This window comes from Habropoda laboriosa, unplaced genomic scaffold (assembly GCF_001263275.1).
Source record: "Habropoda laboriosa isolate 0110345459 unplaced genomic scaffold, ASM126327v1 scaffold89, whole genome shotgun sequence".
In the NCBI taxonomy this organism is placed as follows: domain Eukaryota; kingdom Metazoa; phylum Arthropoda; class Insecta; order Hymenoptera; family Apidae; genus Habropoda; species Habropoda laboriosa.
Window position 1 is genome coordinate 1,883,004 of NW_017100263.1, and position 18,537 is coordinate 1,901,540.

Consider the following 18,537-nt stretch of genomic DNA (forward strand, 5'->3'; position numbering starts at 1 on the left):
AAAGAGAAGTACATGTACATAGTGAGTGCAGGTATCGAAGAAAGTGAAATAGGTGCATCACCGAAATAAAACGAAGTTTATTTTTTCGTTTTCTTTCATTATTGCAGACTTCGAAATAAAGTAACAGAAAAATGTATGTACTAACACCTAAAGCAATCTTTCGTATACCCGTGTTAAATCAAAGTTAGCAGTATATTTCGTATGGATAAACATTCTTTGCAAATTCTTAAAATTACGATCAACCTGTATTGAAATTTTATGTATCACGTTACACTTAATATTTCATATACACTATACCTGTCATGTCAGTTATAAAAACATTGAAATAGTACAATTGTTGTAGTTGATGAAATTAGTAAAGTCGTTGTTTAGATATAAAAATATTAAATACTTTCAATTAATTTGCCGTACCTTGTTATTTTCTTTTCTTCTGTAACTCGGTTCCTTTTACCTTTCCTTCGGTACAGACGATCTATTATTATCGACTTCGAAACAAAATATTTATACATATATAGAAAGAATTTTGAAATAATGAAATATACAGCAATCGGGATAAATTTGAAAGGTTTTAGCCTTCTGGAACTACAAATACTTAAACTATTGTATAAACAATAATTCAACGTGTACTCATTTTTAAATTAATTTACCATTCAAGTTCGTTCTAAGAATGCTGCTTTTAATTCTTTTTATTTTACTGCATAAATAAAAATGGAGCGAAATGTAATCGATTGATCCAAACATTGTCACAGTTGTGGCTAATGGTAAAATATATCTGCGAAGATTTGTCGACTAAATATCTATCTATACTACTAGACGTACAACGTGCATAATAATATTAACGAAATGTCACATGATTAATTAATACGCACTTATATTATTATAAGTACAATTTTCGTTATTTGTCATCCTATTATTTTAAATATTTATACACATTTTTAATCATATTACGTAACGAGTATTGGTAGAATTGCAAAAGATATACTAATGTAGGTGTAAATTAAGGGGATTTCGTGTTTACAATCCTGTAAGATTGAAAGCATGGGATCTTTTTTTATAACGAGTGTTTCGAAAGCTCAATGGATAATTGCTAGCTATTTGGTCGTATGCATTTGGTTCAAACACCTAGTATCCACCTACTATCGAAAATCAGAGGACATACATACGTGTAACATCTCACGATATTTGACGACTTGCCACCAGAAATATTTCGCGTTCCTGAATAATTGGCGTGATATTATCGTTTGCATTTTCAGTGACTTGAATACTGGCAAGCTGCTCGTACCTTTTCCACTAGAGAAAGGTCATTTCGCGCCTATTTCTGCATGCTAAATATTATACACAATTTTCATTCCTTTTTTCATGTTCGTGCGTGTTTTATATTGGCACAATATTGACAATTACGTAAAGTTAGTGCAACAGCGTTAAAACTGAAACAGCTTCCGTACGTATTTTCAGCATCACTTCAATTTTCAGAATTCATATTTTTAAGAAAGGGGATTCGAGAAGAAGGATCCGTTGTTATTTTCATGGTACGTATCACTACTGTTGCAAAATAGATCAAAGTGAGATGTACCAATTTTTATTGCCGTATTGTTGTATATTTTTGTGGAGTTTTCAAATTTCTAGAAACTATATATGAAATGATAGAAGAACTGGAAGACATCAGCATACTCTTTATTTTTCTTTAATTAGATATTTCAATTGAAGCTTTTCAGTGTAGATGCTTTCAGAACGTTCATTTTCCCTTGGGCACAGAACGTTGTCATTGAACGAGCCATTGAAAACGCGTAAATATATAAATAATCTGACAAACCAGGAGCATACTGCTTTCTAAAATGCTTAAATTGTCACAGAAACCGCCATCTTAGTGTAAACTTTTCAACTAAGGCGCTTGGAGCGAAATGTTAAGAAGAGACGCATTTACCACGGATTTCTTGTCACAATTAAGAAAAATACTTATCCACGCGAAATCAAGGCGAGTGGATACACGTAGGTAATTTGACGATGCAGGCAGTATTTTACACTTAACTTTTTACCTAACCCAGTAACGTTTGACTGATGTGTTAACCATATTTAGGCGTTAGTATCCACAAAGATAGGCACCCACCTATTGTCGTCTACAAATAGCTGATACTTTTTCTTTTCAAAAATGATTTTATTACATATCACAAAGCAACATAGGATGTAATTATTTTTTCATTTATGTGGGTTATTTTCGTGATCCGGATTTGTATTATTACTTACACAATTTCACATAGCATTAGCTCTCATAAGACTTGAGTACATTTGAAACTAAGTGGATAATAAAAGTGTTTAAAAATACCTGGAATGACTGACGCGTCTGTCATCTGCCTAATGGAAATCAATCCAAACATGATCTTTATAGTACTGTTTTGAATTAATATTGTATTTTAGTAATTTATAAATGTTGGAAAATATTGCAGTGGTACTAATTTAAAAGGCTGTTTGGACTCATTTCCGTCAGGAAGATCTGGCCAGTTCACTAAAACCTTTTTTAACGAGATTAAATAATTATAAATATTGAATTTTTCATAAATTCCAGCGATATCTCATCGTCCGATTATTTCGAACCTTGGCAGTCGAAATATTTGCTACTTCGTTTAATCTCATTCTCCGTCCGCTTCATCAGTATTTCTGAGTGTCGGCTGTCATACGCTGAGTTTGAACAATTTCTGAAAGAGGAAACCAGATCAATGTTTAGATAAATTCTAACGCATTACTGTTTTTAAAACTATACGGAAGAATGAAGCAAACGCGAAATGAAAAGTACGTGGGTCATTTGAAAAGTTCTCGGAATGGAATGGAAAGACAGATTATATAGTTTCTATATTTCAATATAATTCACTTTAACATGAATCCACTTGGACCAACGATGTACCAAAACTACTGTACTATCACGAAACTCTGGTTCGTCAAGGCTTCCAAAATATTCATCAATGGCGTCCTTAAATTCCTCATTTGATAAGAATTTCTTTTTATCAAGAAATTTGTTCAACCATGGGAATAGATGGAAGTTAGAGATAATTTTTGGCAAATAAAGTGGATGCAGCAATAAATCGTACTTTAATTCGCTGTATTACATTCGAATTTCCTTCGAATGAACTGTTATGCTGCGGCGACACTATGTTATAACATAACATGTTATATAGCAAAATAAAACATGTTAGAAAAAGAGAAAGAAGAATGTTATACAATTACTATGTTAAATGTTATAAAACATTGTTATATGCCAGTGTGATGCGGTTATAAAATATTTGCCATCTACTGTATACAGGCGGTTCATCGCCTCGCAATCGATCTAGATTCTAGATGTTACTTTGACTGGAAAACGTTAATTTACTGTTTGATATCGTTTTTTACAATTATAAAATGGAATAGACGAAAGGAAGGACCACTCGATTAATTGAATTGTTTCAGGAGAAACGTGTCTCATCGGACCTTACGTCTATGAATTTCAAAAACAAAAATAAGACGCACGATGTGTGGGGTGAATTGGGCGTTGATATGGAGATGGATTCAACCGAAACAGAAAAAGGAATAAAATGTTCATTGGACAATTTCAGCAAGTGTTGAAAAAAGGAAACAGTAGAGATTGTGCGGACGCCCCATATAAATCAAAATGGATTTTCTTCAAAACACTTCTTTTTTTTAAAGCAAGAATGAGTAATGGCATTCAACAGAAGCTGGTTTCTCTAATAATAGTCTTTTGATAGAGGTAAGTAAGACTTAATAAAAAGACGCAATAAAAGAATAAAATTAATAGTATTAATATATAATGGAAGAAATGAAATTAATACAATATTTAAAATACTAATTTGAAGCTAATAATTATTTTGCCACGTTACTTTTCCCTCCTCGCTCAAAAAGAACATTAAAAATTCTTTTCTTATCTATTTTCCAAGTTCACTAGATTTTCTTGGAGCCCTTCTAAGCGTTCTCCAGGTATTAATTCACCGGCAGTAGTGCTGTCTGAGTCAATAGTTCCTGGTGGACAGTAGATAGTCGAAGATTGACCTTTCCGTAAAAAGTTGTGAAGATAAGCACATGCTAAAATTATCTCTTCTGCTTTTTCAGGACCAAGTAACATTGGTTTCCTTAATAGTTCAAATACAATGGACATGATGCCAAACTCACTTTCAACGATACGTCTCCCTCTATTGTGCCTACCATTGTAGATTCGATTTGTTGAACCTTTTATTTGTGTACCTGGGTAGCAGTTCGTAATATGCGGTTGTAAGGTTAAGGCATTATTAGTTAAAAAAAGCAAATGATGCTGTCGCGTCGCGCTTTTTTGTAAATGTTCAAACTCGCGTTCGCGACTGTTACCCGCCAAATCAATCTAGGGTAACTGATTTTAAACTGGTAGAGCGAGTGGTTGAATGATGTGATTTTTCTCCCGAACGTTGGAGGTAGGTTGTTCGACTCGATTTTTCTCCCGAACGTTGGAGATAGATTGTTCGACTCGAGAGCTCGGGGGTGTCGGTTTGCTGCTCGATTGAATCTTTGCGAGTGAATGCCGATCACCGAAATTTTCTGGAATGCCCAGTGACTTCCCCGCCAAGTGTAAGAAGGTACGCTGATTGGTTTTTCACGAACGCACAAATTGCTAATCAACGTGTCCCCTTGAGTGTCACCCACCCTTCCATTGTGCCCTTAGCGCGCTTTTCCTTGGAAGGTGGCCCTACCTGCGGGTGCGTGGAATCTTCGCTGTCCTTCCGTGACGCGTCGGAAATTCCCGCCAGGTCAACCCGTGGCCGAAAGTGACACGTCTTCGGTTATTGAGGACGCGGAAAAGTCGAAATTCTAAAGGCACTATTCTGTAAGAAATTACTTATTTTTTCGCGGAGCTACGAAGCGTCTTTGTTCTCAAAAATAACCTTCTGATGCGAGCGTGTCATAAACCCGGTCAACGAAGACCCCGCGTGTTTCGTACCTGCGCGATGGAACATCACTGGATCCTCCCCAATTGTGTCCACTGGCACCGCACGCTATCTCGTTCAGGAGTGTGATATTCTCTGAAAATGACACGCACTGCTCCTTCCTAACTGACTAAATTGAAAGCCTAACAAATCACGTACATTTTTATTACTTATGCAACAGTTTTGTTATGCATCGCGGATTAAATACACGGTGTTAATTCTAAGGGTGTATTAGAATTAAGAGTATGTGGCAAAGTTTTACTATAAAGCTTTACTAACAACGAAAATTTAATTTTACAGTGTGACACTGCTTGGTAAGGACTATGTGTTAATGTCCGAATGAATCAAAGACCAAAGTTCTGATTCAAGATTCAAAATGTTTTATGTTCGAGTTCTGATTATCTTCACTGTATATGTTTTCTATGTGACATCCGAATATGTTCTCTGTTTGAATCCTGAATTCGTTCTGCTTGACGGAGGAACGCTTTTCGTCCAAGTTGAAAATGCGTTCCCTCCATTGTCCGAAAATTCTCCCTCCAAGACGCATCTTGGAGCGAAATGCAGAAAGGTGGGATCTAGGATTGTCCAATTAAAAACTGGGGCGGTTTCCCGATTGTGCAACGCCTACAGACCAAGTATTTCATCTGGTAAACAAGGTCTGCAGGACGTCGCACAAAAAGTCCCTTGTTCAGAAAACCGGCCCATAAGTCCTATATGTCGCTCTTTTCACTGTGTGTAGGTTTATGATAAGTCAATTGCTGTTGAGGGTGATCATTCGAGAGAAAGTTATTTTCGTCTTCCAACTAGACCCAAGTCCTTTAGAAAATATACAATCCTTAGCAAACAAATTGATTTTCTCAAAAACCGCAATGTCCTGTGTCGACGCAGCGTAAGCCTAAACATGTGGATTTCTTCTAATCTATTGAGATTGTAAGACAAATCATTAACAGCTCTGTGCAAAAGTTTCAAAACGAAAATATATTGCACTCTTTCTGAATCAAAATATTTCTCTTGCTTATCTGTAACCTATCTATGATCACGTTTTGCAAGAAATTGGAGACTTCAATGAAAACTTAACTTATTCCTTAATGCTATAAAGTTTTTCATATAAAGGAGCTCTTTTCTGAAACATGTATAAGAGATGGTACGTTGAGTTAAGCAAAACAAATGCAAGTCAAAAGGAGCAGTACCTGCTGGACCGTAACTTGCGTAAAATAAGATTTTTTACTTCAACCCATTTACGGAAATTGGGTCAATTTGACCCAAAATCAAATCAAAAATTCTTTTTCCTTTGCTGTTAAATGTATCAGTAAGGCTGAATATCTAAAAAAGAGAATAAAATTTGTACGATTTTTTTAATGGAAACCAATTATATTTTTCCTCTAACTTCTCAAATTCCGTACGAGGGTCAAATGAGGAAATTCTTTCTGTGGTGCAATCTTTTAGTCTCATTTAAACTCACAATTAGAGAAGTATTGTATCTATAAACGTATTTTTGTGACGTTGATATGAATGTTTTCAGACGTCACTTTGTATCAAATGTAAATTTTGATAGACACTAATTAGTGACTGATATTTTGAACAGATATTAATCACTCTGAAAATATGGCAAACATATATAGTAAAACAAGACATCTCCGTTTATCTAATATGTACTACTTAACTATGCATGTACCAGCGAACGAACTTCTACACCGACTTCGTATTACATATCTTACTAGTAACTAATACTCAAGTAGTTATAGTTGATTGCCACTGTTGTCCGCTAATGGTCGGGCTGAAATTTCACACAGGCGTTAGTTCCATCCTTACTAACGTCTAGAAATTGTAAAAGTCCAACAGCAAAAATCCGTACCGCCAAGTTGGGGTTCAAGCATGGTCGGGCGTCCTCGCTCATTCTCCGGCTTGTTCTTCGGTTGGTGGTTTCGATGGAAAGTAGAAACCTGGTCTGATAGGGGTATAAGCTAATAAGCTGAGGCACCCTGAGTCCTTCTAAGGACGACCCACACTAGTTGTTGTCCGCTAAATTAATCTTGAGCAACTTGTTTCAATATGAAAAGTGAAGTTTGACTGAATGACTGAATGACAACTAATACTAATCTTTTTGTTGCAGATACTGATTCGAAACTGATCACTTTATATTAAATTTTTAATTTTTCATCATCTTAATTAAGATTTGATTGATTATGTCCTGAAAGAGAAAAAACGTTCTTTCGGATCAGTCTCTCGACAGCGGTAGACATATTCCTTTACAGTGAAGTGGAGAATAAAGTTTGAATCAAATTATTTTATCAAGGTTAAAGGTGTTGGATTTTGAAGGTTCATCCTTTCTAGAAAGTGGCAATGTACCATTCATCAAGATATTCCGGTTATTACAACTTTATAAACATGTTCACTTACTTTATGTCGTTACCTTGGAAAAAATTTCATTACTTTTGAATTAGCTAAATGTCCTGTCCCGTTGCATCGGTCGGAGTAATTCTGATAATTAATATTTTATATCTATAATAACCATGCTTTTTAATACAGGTATTTATCATTATGCATCCAAATAGGGTGAGTTGTCCTATTATTGAATTCTTTTTTTCATGCACATATTTTACCTATATACAATGCTTTAATATAAACTTAAATATGATGGTTTTGTAGGAAATTATATGCTATTTTGACTGATAATAGACAAATTTAAAATATAATAACGGTTTAGACAATATTTATCAGTTTTACTGAGGTCCTCATTTCCCATATTTGGCTGATGATGCTCCCAATATAAGATACTTCATTCGCCTAATGTGGAATAACATATTACAAGGAATTTACTCTTCTGAAGATGGAAAGTTATAAATAAGTAAATAACGCGTCTGATAATTATCTTTACTTTAAAAAAAAAACAAAATTTGTTATTTTTTACACAAAAAACGGAAAAAAGTCCGTCTAGAAACCGAATGTCTTCTCCGCCTTCAAGAATCCAATTTTTTAATCCATAACCACTTGTACTGCTTTATACATATCTTCTTTTTTCTATTTCTTTCTAATTTGTACGATAGACTACATCTAAAGAACAGAAAACACGTCTCACTTAGGTCATAATGAAATTAGACATACATATGTCTTTGTCTATCTATCTTTGTCTATAAATTATTCGTCCCATAGGAAAGATGGGACAAATTCTTACTGATAAGCATGAAGGAATCTTGTTGACTTATCAAATTGCTTCACATAAATATGACATCAAAAAGTGACGTGGCATTGATGTGAATAAAATAGTTTAAACAGTTTTGAAGATCAAGATAATTTCGTAAACACTGAAGACTCTAATTCATTGAGTTTTATGAAAAAGATAAATACAAAGTAGTGCAAGAGCTAACTTATAAACTTACTATCAAGGACATTCTGATACGTTTTCAAAAAATTTGACTAAAGAATTAAGCGATTCCAAAAGAAACAAGCTAAATTAACAAATGGTATTTTACTAAGTTTTCTTGCGCCCTTGCTTGCAAGAAATCATACTAAAAATAGCATCTGTTATTACGAATTAATCGACAATACCAACTTTATTATACCGATTTCAAATATTGCATCGATCTCTACTAATTATTTATCAATCATCAAGCACCAATTGATCATCTAATTCATATTATCATGCTAATTCTCATTTGTACTAATCAAAATGGTTAAACTTCTATTTACAAGAGTAAACATAAAACAGGAAAAAGTTCGCTCTACTTCTTAACATTTCTCTATATAACAGAAATTAGTCCTTAATAGTACTACGTATGATTTAATAATAAACTATTTAGGTATGTTTCTACAATGAGCAGTTAGAAGATTGCGCGTCTATATGCATAGATAGTGAATCGATGTATTGCACAATCCACTTTTTTGCGTCTGATCATTGGCACTCGTCAAATATATAAGATTTTCTACGTATATTTGATTACGCCACTTACAGATAAAAATTCAAATAACGACCGAATTTTATAACGGTACTATAAGTTTTTATGAAGTATAATTCACCCTTTCCTTAGTGTAGTGCGTGTGCGTATTCATTCTTGATTAATTCGTAAAATCTCGCCTAAGTGTCCTTTCCAATAAATACAACCCCTGACTTGTTTCTTAATCTTAATGTAATGGCCATCAAACAGATGTAACTGACAATTTTAATAATGTAATAGCAAATGTATTTCGCAAATATTGATTTCATTTCATGCTCGTCCAATTTATGTCATAACGTGATACTCTTTAGATACAAGTTGCAAGTAAGAGAAACTTTTAAATTGCTCAACGGATAAAGTTTTACACGGCAATTTCAGGTTTGCGTGTTTAATTTATTTATTAGTAGTCAACTCATTGGCAATATAATTATTTGACTAAAAGTTGCTTTTAATATCTTTCACTTAATTGCAGTTTTTTAATTTTGCATAGTGCGTATCATGTATTTTATTATTTCACACATTGTTCTATTAGTTTACAGAATATTACAATAATTAGTAATAATACTATTTCGTGTATTTTCTATTATTTTATTTTACAAACCTTTTCGCGAATCCTCGTAAAAATCAGTTTAATACGTTTTCAATCACTTTTACCGATCCCTTATGCGAAATAATGCTTTGTATAGATTAATCAACGTAATCATGTACGGTAACTATCCAATGCATAAACTCACTTAATTACAGTGCCAATAGAAAAAGTCTAACCTATTTAAACATTTCCTCTTTATTCTTTAAATTGAATAAAATTTATAAATTTTAGTAACTTTTCCAAATGAAGTAATTGTTGCCTAAAAAATTTTAAAAATTCTCTATTAACGTTTTGTAATTCAGAAGCATTTTTAAAACTACTTTTCTGAATTATATCGCGTGTCATTTGACATGTCGAGTTAATTTGAGAGAGTCCGTTTGTTTCATAGTAATAGAAAAATCAACAATTTTATATGATAAAGTAAAACGTGCTGTGATGTTTAAGAATTTTATATGTAAGAGGCAAAATTGGAGAGTATTACAATAAATAAAGATGTAGAGTGTAGAGTAAACGAATTTTAAAAATTATCTCAGTGAAACAAATTTGTTATATGACATTAGTTTACTAGCTCTGAGAAAACAAAGAAAAAAATAAACTGAAGAATAAAGGAACAGCAAATCCAAGATCGTGCCGAACGCATTGAACTCTACAAGTTTGGGTAAATTTGAATAAAGCTGGAAGAAAATTTGTATTCGTAGAACGATCAAGGCACTAAACGAAAATTAAAGAAACCGTAAACGATCAAATCAAATCGCTAATTGACTAGCTTAACTTCGCAAGTTGGAAATTTATAATTTTTATACCTTGATACACTACCAGCCAAAAGTTTGGAATCACCGAGCATTGCAATTTACACAAAAATTTCCAGAAAAAAGTCAGCGATTTTGAGAATTTTTTATCGTTCGAATCAATCGATACGAGATAAATTGATAAATGTGGAATTGAGATAAACTTCGTATCTATAAAAAGTTAGCAGCAGATTTAATATCGACGAAAAGTGGGAGGTGATTCCAAACTTTTGGCCCGTAGTGTATGTATTAAAAGTATTATTACATACATATAGTAGCATGCATAGATAGTAACATATGCATATTTTATAATATCACAAATAGGCATAAGATTATTCTTGACAGTAAACAATGCACGGTAAGATTCTACACAAGAAACAACTTCTGATGAGAATTCCAAGATTGTCCTACAGTAAACATAATTTGTTTAATCTAATTTAGGAAATTTCTTTAATTCTATTTAACAGGAAACAGACTTAAATATAAAATAAAATGGTAACTTTAATTGATTAAGTTACAACCACATACAGATCACATACGTACTTTATTTATTAATAATTGGTCGGTAATGTAATTAATTTACTGGCAATTATGTCTGTGTACGTATTTTCGCTAGTGTAGAGAAAAAGATGAAATGGACACACGTGATAAAATCATTGTTACTTACGTATATAACTTTATCTTCGATTACATAAAATCATTATATGTTAATTTACGCGGATAAAATATTAATAAACGGAAATGTGCGAAGTCATTAGGTCTCTGTTCTAAAGCCGTACACAAAGCTATAGAATTCTTCATTGTACAGTATTAATATCAGACTAATAACAAAACCGTGACATTATAACATTAATTTACACCTACCAGGTATAATTACTACAGCACTATTGTTTTTGACCAGGTAGGAAATACTGTGAATACGTAGACAGTAGCGAGATTCGGTATGTATGGAAATAGACTGGTTGCGCAACGTGCTCGGTAAATTAAGATTCTGACGCGGGTGGATGCCATACTGATGTTTATTGCGAGACTGCTAAAACAACGTCCGCTCATAATGTAGAACCAATATGTGTGCAAATAAAAATTTCAAAAATTACCTCGTATCCCCCTTTATTCCAAAAGTCTATAATTTTTTTGCTCAGAAATTTTTAATTCGATTTTATTCGTAGAGATTGTAACTGTAGAATACTTTCAATACATTTTTTTATGGTAAATGTAAAGTGCAAGTAGACAAATCTACAACCGAGTGTTTCATGCAATATATTTTACGGTCACGTACTGTACTATACTTAGCTTTTTAATAGTTGATTTTATCACTGTTAAAAATCGCGAGCCGCATAAGGTTTTATTGTCCGGATGCAAGGTGTCGCATGCTTAGATCTCATAGTGGATGTCATTTTTCTTAACTATCTTTGTTTATTTATTTAACCCTTTTACCGTGGACCTTTCTAAATGATTACGTGATAGAAAAGCGTGTTGTCGATAAAATAGTAAACGTAATTGGTATCGTGGCGTAAATAAGGTTGCTCGAGGAAAATGGTGGTCAAGATTACAGGTGCATACTTAAAGGAGGATGTTAAAAAATGGCCAATTTTGACATACGGCCGGAACGAAACATTTTTTTACAGCATAATTCTACGCATTTTAAGGAACAAAAAGTGTGATTGTCATTCTTCCCGGAAATGATGGGAAAGTTATGAAAAATGCGGTTCAAGATAAGAGTATGACCATACTTATATTCCGTCTCGTTTCCTTCATAAATGAACCACTTAGAAACTCATATTGAGTATTATTTACAAAGATTGTTGTACATTAGTGTCTAATAGAAACCAAAAATAATGAAAAATAATTAATGACAAATTAATCGAAACAAGGAATTCTTCGATGAGACAATGCTTATATTCGAAGCAATCAGAAACCAATAGATATCTATTCTCGAAGTGATAAAAGTTATAGTAAATATATTAAAATAATCGTCATGACAGGGATACAATAGAAAAGTAAGACTCCAACAGAATTTGCATTTCTTAACTGTGTTTCATTTCTCCACTAATTTTTTTTCCTGACTTTTTTCACTCATTCAGTCATTCATTGTCAAGTCAGTCGTTTAGTCTTTAACACAGTGCCCGTGTTTCTGGTATAGTGTTCTTTTTGTTTCTTTCCTTCTAATAATAATAAACTTTTCTGCTGTAAAAACCCTGCTATATATTGTACAGCATAAAAAGTACACATATACCATAAGTTAGGGTATTTAATTCAAACGTTTTCAATGGTTTTGACATGCCCTTACGTCATAAGAGCTTCAGAAATTTCGTACACTCCGGGTTTATAGTATATTTTTATCAAGTATTCGACGGAATATGCTTTCCATATCTGCAATCAATACATATGAAAGCAAACGAAAACGGGTGAGTAGGGTAAACAACATCTTGTAACGTCGGATCTATCGTTAGAGTGTCGTTGAGAGATACACCGATTAAAGACCTTGCCGATCCATAAAAGACAACTCTAATTTTCTTAGTGACTTCCTTTCGAGTGACATGGTGAGAAAGATAAACTAATATATCTTCACCTGTATTCGCAGAATCAGTTACATTCTTCACGTACCCTAATGATAAATATTTATCGAAGAATGCTGAATATGTTAATACCACTTTAAATGCTACACCTACTGTAGGAACTGCCTAATTAATTTTTCATCTCGTTAAATGGTGATTTTGCATGCAAGCTCTTTCTTCATCGAATAGATGTTCTTCAAGAAGATCTTCTTCAATTTCTAAAAATTTTTTAAGTTACGTATTATCTTTAGTTAAATAAATTCCTACATCTCCGAAGATTATTCAAACCAGCTTAGTTTTCTGCAAAGCGACAGTTTCATTTTGTAGTTTAATGCGACCTGTTGAGGATAGCTATAGAGTAGTAAGTCAATTTCTGCTAGTTTATAAAATTCTGGATTCGCTAATTGTAGTCTTTCTGAAATGAGTACCGATTTCAAATTAAATAGACACGGGGCTATTTCTTCGGTAATAGAAATTAATACGGTTCTTGCTATAAATTAGACTTTGTTAACGTGTTAACCTAGATCGGTGGCCGATTGATGCTCTGATATGGCTTTTTTGGTAAATTTAACAGGTTCGTTAATTTTTCTGCAGTAGACGTGGGTTGAGCCGCTAATTGTACTGTAAGTCAAGCGACATTCACATTCTTCATTGTAATTGTCTAAAATCTTTATACGCACGGGAGTTAACCCTTTAACTGCGGCGCACTCTCGCACAGAACGGAGCGATATTCGCAAGTCAGTCGCAGCGACTGGCTAATTAAAATAAGGTGTTACGGTAAGAAAAATGTAGATGACGTATATTTACGCCTTTCGTAGTGAAAGGGTTAATAAAATTTTCGACATAATGTAGGTCGTTAGCGGCGAGGAATCTATGGAACTTTCCTGTTCCATATCCCTCATAGCACCCTCTTCTCCGGGTTCCTTTTGAAGATCGATTAAAATTTAAACGAATATGGTCCATTGCATTTTCGACAGTTGTTCGCATAACACTCGGAAAAGGCGTGAGTATTGCTGTTTCAGAGTTTTGTCAGCTGCAGGGAATTTTTCTTAAGAAAGTTGGGCATCGCGTCACGAAATGGTTTACTACAGATGGGGCATTCGTGCGGTGGTTCTCAACTGCTGCTTATGGTTGATTTCTGTTGCAGTACCTGGTTTCGTGTTGCTGATTCGTCCTGCGACAAGGGATGATGTAGAAACCGAGAAAAAATTTGAGAGAACTCGCGACCTCCGACCGGCAAGCGGGGACTCTACTCTCATAGCTAAAGCGTCCTCTTTATTTCCTCGTTGTTATTGTTCCTTTTGATATCACAATGATAAGGCGACGAATGGTCCATAATCCGTTTTCTGTTACGGGTACACCTTATCGGAATCTACTGCTCCACTAGGAGAGCGTTTGTTTAGGTTCTTGGTGCTTGTTAGTGGAATCTTTTTTCCGTCTAGATCAGAACTCGACCCTGATGTCCAGGGGGTAGACATTTTGCGGGGGGTGAAACACGCGGATTGGCTATTTTGCAAAATTCTTCGATTTCGGAAGGCAAGTGGTAGAATATTTAATTGGCGAAAGAGATATCTTGTTTAAAGGTATGACCGGTTGCGAAACTGAATCCTCGGGTACCGTGCGTGAAAATACTTTGTGTTCCATACAGATGTTCTCGCAAGTTGTAAACTCATAAAGCCCTTGGACTTGAAAGGTGTGACCAAATGTTAGAAAAATTTCTTCATCATCTAACTTATAGCTCGGCGTGAACCAAATGAGAATAACAGTTTAAAAGACAAAGGCTTCTTAAATGCTATAAACTCACCAAGATACATTTAGCGATTGAAATAAAAGAATCGTACTTTAAATTATTATTGAGTATCGTACTAAAATTCTATCATGAATTTAACTAAAAATTGAAGAACAATAGAATTAATTAAATATGATAAAAAAAAAGTGATAAAATTGTTCTAGGTGTGTTTAATCTTTTAGGTACTCATAATCGAAGGAATAAATAATTTAATGAAATAATCCTACATGTTGTTAAAAACATTAAATGGAAGAATAATTTGTACCCAAAATCATCACGTTTAATTGAAATGAAAACAGAGCAAAATCAAATCCTATTCCGACATCTTTTTCAAATGACCAAAAATTTATGTTTGAAAAGTATGAAAGGCATCCCGTTGTTATCTAGAGAAAGCAGATCGAGTCATAATCCGTCCCTCCATCAACGGTCATCAATTGACTGTGCGTATGAACTCGTGAGTTTACGATATTTCAATGGCTTGTTTAGATTTTTCCTCGGAAAATATAACAGTGTTCTTTGATAAACAATAAGAAGGGATTCTACCACGATACCTTTTAATTACAGGAATATTTTTATAAAAAATAATGCATTCTCTTCGAAGTTTTTGAGAAGAGCAGAAAGAAAAGAATGTTACTCAGCGTATTCGGAGTAAACATATCTTCCATATAAAAGAAAAAAACGAATCAAAAGAAAATCCATGTGATTCATTGTATAGAAATTTTACGATGTACCTATTATTACGTTAAAGTCGGTCGCACGAATGCGGACAAACGATGTTGAAGAAGACGAGAAAGAGGCGGCGGGGTCTTAGAAGACAGACACCGAAGTAAGAGTAGGAGAGACCGAATCTAAGATTATTTCGGGATTGGCCGAAGATAAACCGGGCCAACGTCGACCGAACGAAGTAAAGCGAAGTGAACGGAGCCTTGAGGTTTGAGTCATCTTTCTGAACTCGAATTTGGCTCGTTCGCAAAATTATGCACAACAACGAATAATGAATTATTTCTACATTTCTCTGCATTTTATTGGACAAAGTTTGACTTCCTCTAGGCATCTCCCTCTACTGATATTTTTCCCCTGTGCTACCGTAGTACTTTTTTATTTTTGCCTTGAAATTTCCATTGTTTTATTACTAATTGAGAGTATTACTATTTAAAGGTAACGAAATATTTAACAAATCGAATCAATACTAAAATCTTATTTAAGCTTATTTAATTGCAAGTTCATTTTACAGTCACCACGAAATTTATATTTCGTATATTAAAAAGTGTGTTTATAAATGCTCAAGTTTAATTACTATATTAACGTGTAATGGAAAAAATTGAAACTTATAATTGATTAAAATGAAATTGAATAGTGCTTGTAATTCGTGAAAATACTGAAATGATTGAAGTATGTATTGTACATACATACATCGTAAACTCCAAATTATTATGAGACTTTCGAAGCATGTATTTAATTGAACAAATTTGTATAATTGTGAAGTTTAGCCAAAATCTGCAGCTTTCATGAACAAAAGACTTTCAAATATTGGGTCACTAACCTATACTTAGTATTTACAATAATATCATATTTGTGTAAGAATTATGAGTAGAATATACTGACACGATAATAATTGGTCATATTAGTTTTCAAAGTTGGTCTTTGCATTTCTTTTTGCTGAACTCGTCTCTGAATCAGGCTTGTGATCCCTTTGTAAAAAAGATTTATCATTTAGAATCGATAAATTCATGTACAGCATTTTAAGGAGCGTGATATATTTTGAACTGCTGGAACCTAGCAGAACTTAATAGATAATAGGAGAATATACAGGGTGTCCCGTAACTCTTCGAAGATCCGGAAATGGGGGGTTGCTGGGGTGACTCTGAACAACTTTTTCCTTTTCCAAAATGTAGTTTGAAGCTTCGTTTTCGAATTATTAACGAAAAACACTGGCCAATCACAACGCCCGTAGCTCCCGCGCTCAGGGGCGGGCGAACAGAGATTTACCCGCGCGCTATCGTGAACGACGCGTACGCGTGACTTCTCGGTTATCGATCACTGTCAAACAAATTTGATTTTTCACCGCTATTTTTATAAGGCTTAGAGAAATGGTTTTTTGCCGTCATTCTGACGTTTGTATAAATTTTTGAAAAAACTGCAATTAGTCGGAATCGCGAAGAAAATAACGAAGGTCGTTTTTATAACTTTTATATCTTTTATATCTATACAATGATACGCACGCTGAAAATTTCATCGAAATCGGTGGATGGAGAAACAAGCGACAGGCATCGAAAGATGTATGAATCTCAGATTTATTACAGTTTTACGCCGAAAGTCGTGACAGTGCGATTTTCACAATCTTTAACCGTTTGTAACTCCTAGAAACATTAACCTCTCTGTTCGCCCGTCCCTGAGCGCGGGCGCTACGGGCGTTGTGATTGGCCAGTGTTTTTCGTTAATAATTCGAAAACGAAGCTTCAAACTACATTTTGGAAAAGGAAAAAGTTGTTCAGAGTCACCCCAGCAACCCCCCATTTCCGGATCTTCGAAGAGTTGCGGGACACCCTGTATAGTTGAAAATTATGCACTGATCTTTTACAAAGATCGCATTAAAATTAAAAAAAAAACCATCATTTCTTCGATGAAAAAGTGTAATTCTACAGCATGACAATTATAACATATATATTGCACTATTGCGACATATTGCAAAAGTCATTAGGCAGAAATCTAGCATTTTTGAAGATAAAAACTAGTGGGACAAAGGTTGTTTAAAAATTTATTAATTGTAAAAGTGCAGTTCCCTTTCATAAAAAAATTACGATCTTGGTGTAAGAGAGGAGAAAACGTGGCAACGATAAAAATTATAATTACTTGAAATTAAATGTTATAAATATAATCGGCTAGAAAATGCTGGATGTGTTTTTAATAGCCACGTGAAATATACCGAAAACAGGTAAAATTAGCTTATTAGCTTAAACTTAATTTACTAGCTACAGGATAATAAATCAAACAATCAATTTCCTGCTCACGGAATTATAAATTTTAATTCACCGCTTACGGCAAGTTTATAAATTAGGAACTATGCCCATTCTAAGTTAGTCCATTCACATATTTGTAAGAGACAATATACATATATTTTGCAAAAGCATCAATGATATTTGCGGAATTATCTTTAACGCTTATCTACAGATACGTGCATAGTACAAATGGGGAGCATTTAACAAATAAGTAAACAAATGATAGGAATATTACAATTTCATGCAAGGTCATCAAAAAAAAAAAAAAAGAAGCATCGGAGGAATGCGCGTTCATACCGTTCCAATCGAGAAAGGAACTTCTCTGAAAGCTAAACGGAAGACAATTTGGCTGAAAGACAAGAGGAACACTGGTGTTGCATTACGTCTCGTCGAAAGGGAATGAGCGCCAACCAGTGCCGACCCACTTGTTTTAATACCTCGCAGCCAATGCTCCGTGAACTACTGTTTCGAAATATTTTTTATAAATAAAAGAACATCCACCCCGTTCGGAAGGAAGAAGAAGTAGTATATCTTCTATTCAGCTTTCTTAACTATGGCTCGTCTGTTTTTAGTGGTAATTTACGATAAAAGTTCATTTCGTCAAATGTGTGCTTAATAGACATTGCTCATAAGGAATACCACATCACCTTTGAAACATTCGAATATTTGCATTTAACGAGGTACGTTCTGAAAAATATCCACATGCATAAATGTATTATCGTTCAACGACTAATCTGATTCATCTAGATAACAGTGCTGCACAGGTTCTTGAAACGCCGCGGCGTTATACAGGGTGTTCCGTAAAGAGTATAACACCCGGAAGTGGGGGGTTGTTGGGGTGACTCTGAACAACTTTTTCCTTTACCAAAATGTAGGTTGAAGCTTCGTTTTTGAATTATTAACGAAAAACACTGGCCAATCAGAGCGCGCATAGAGCCC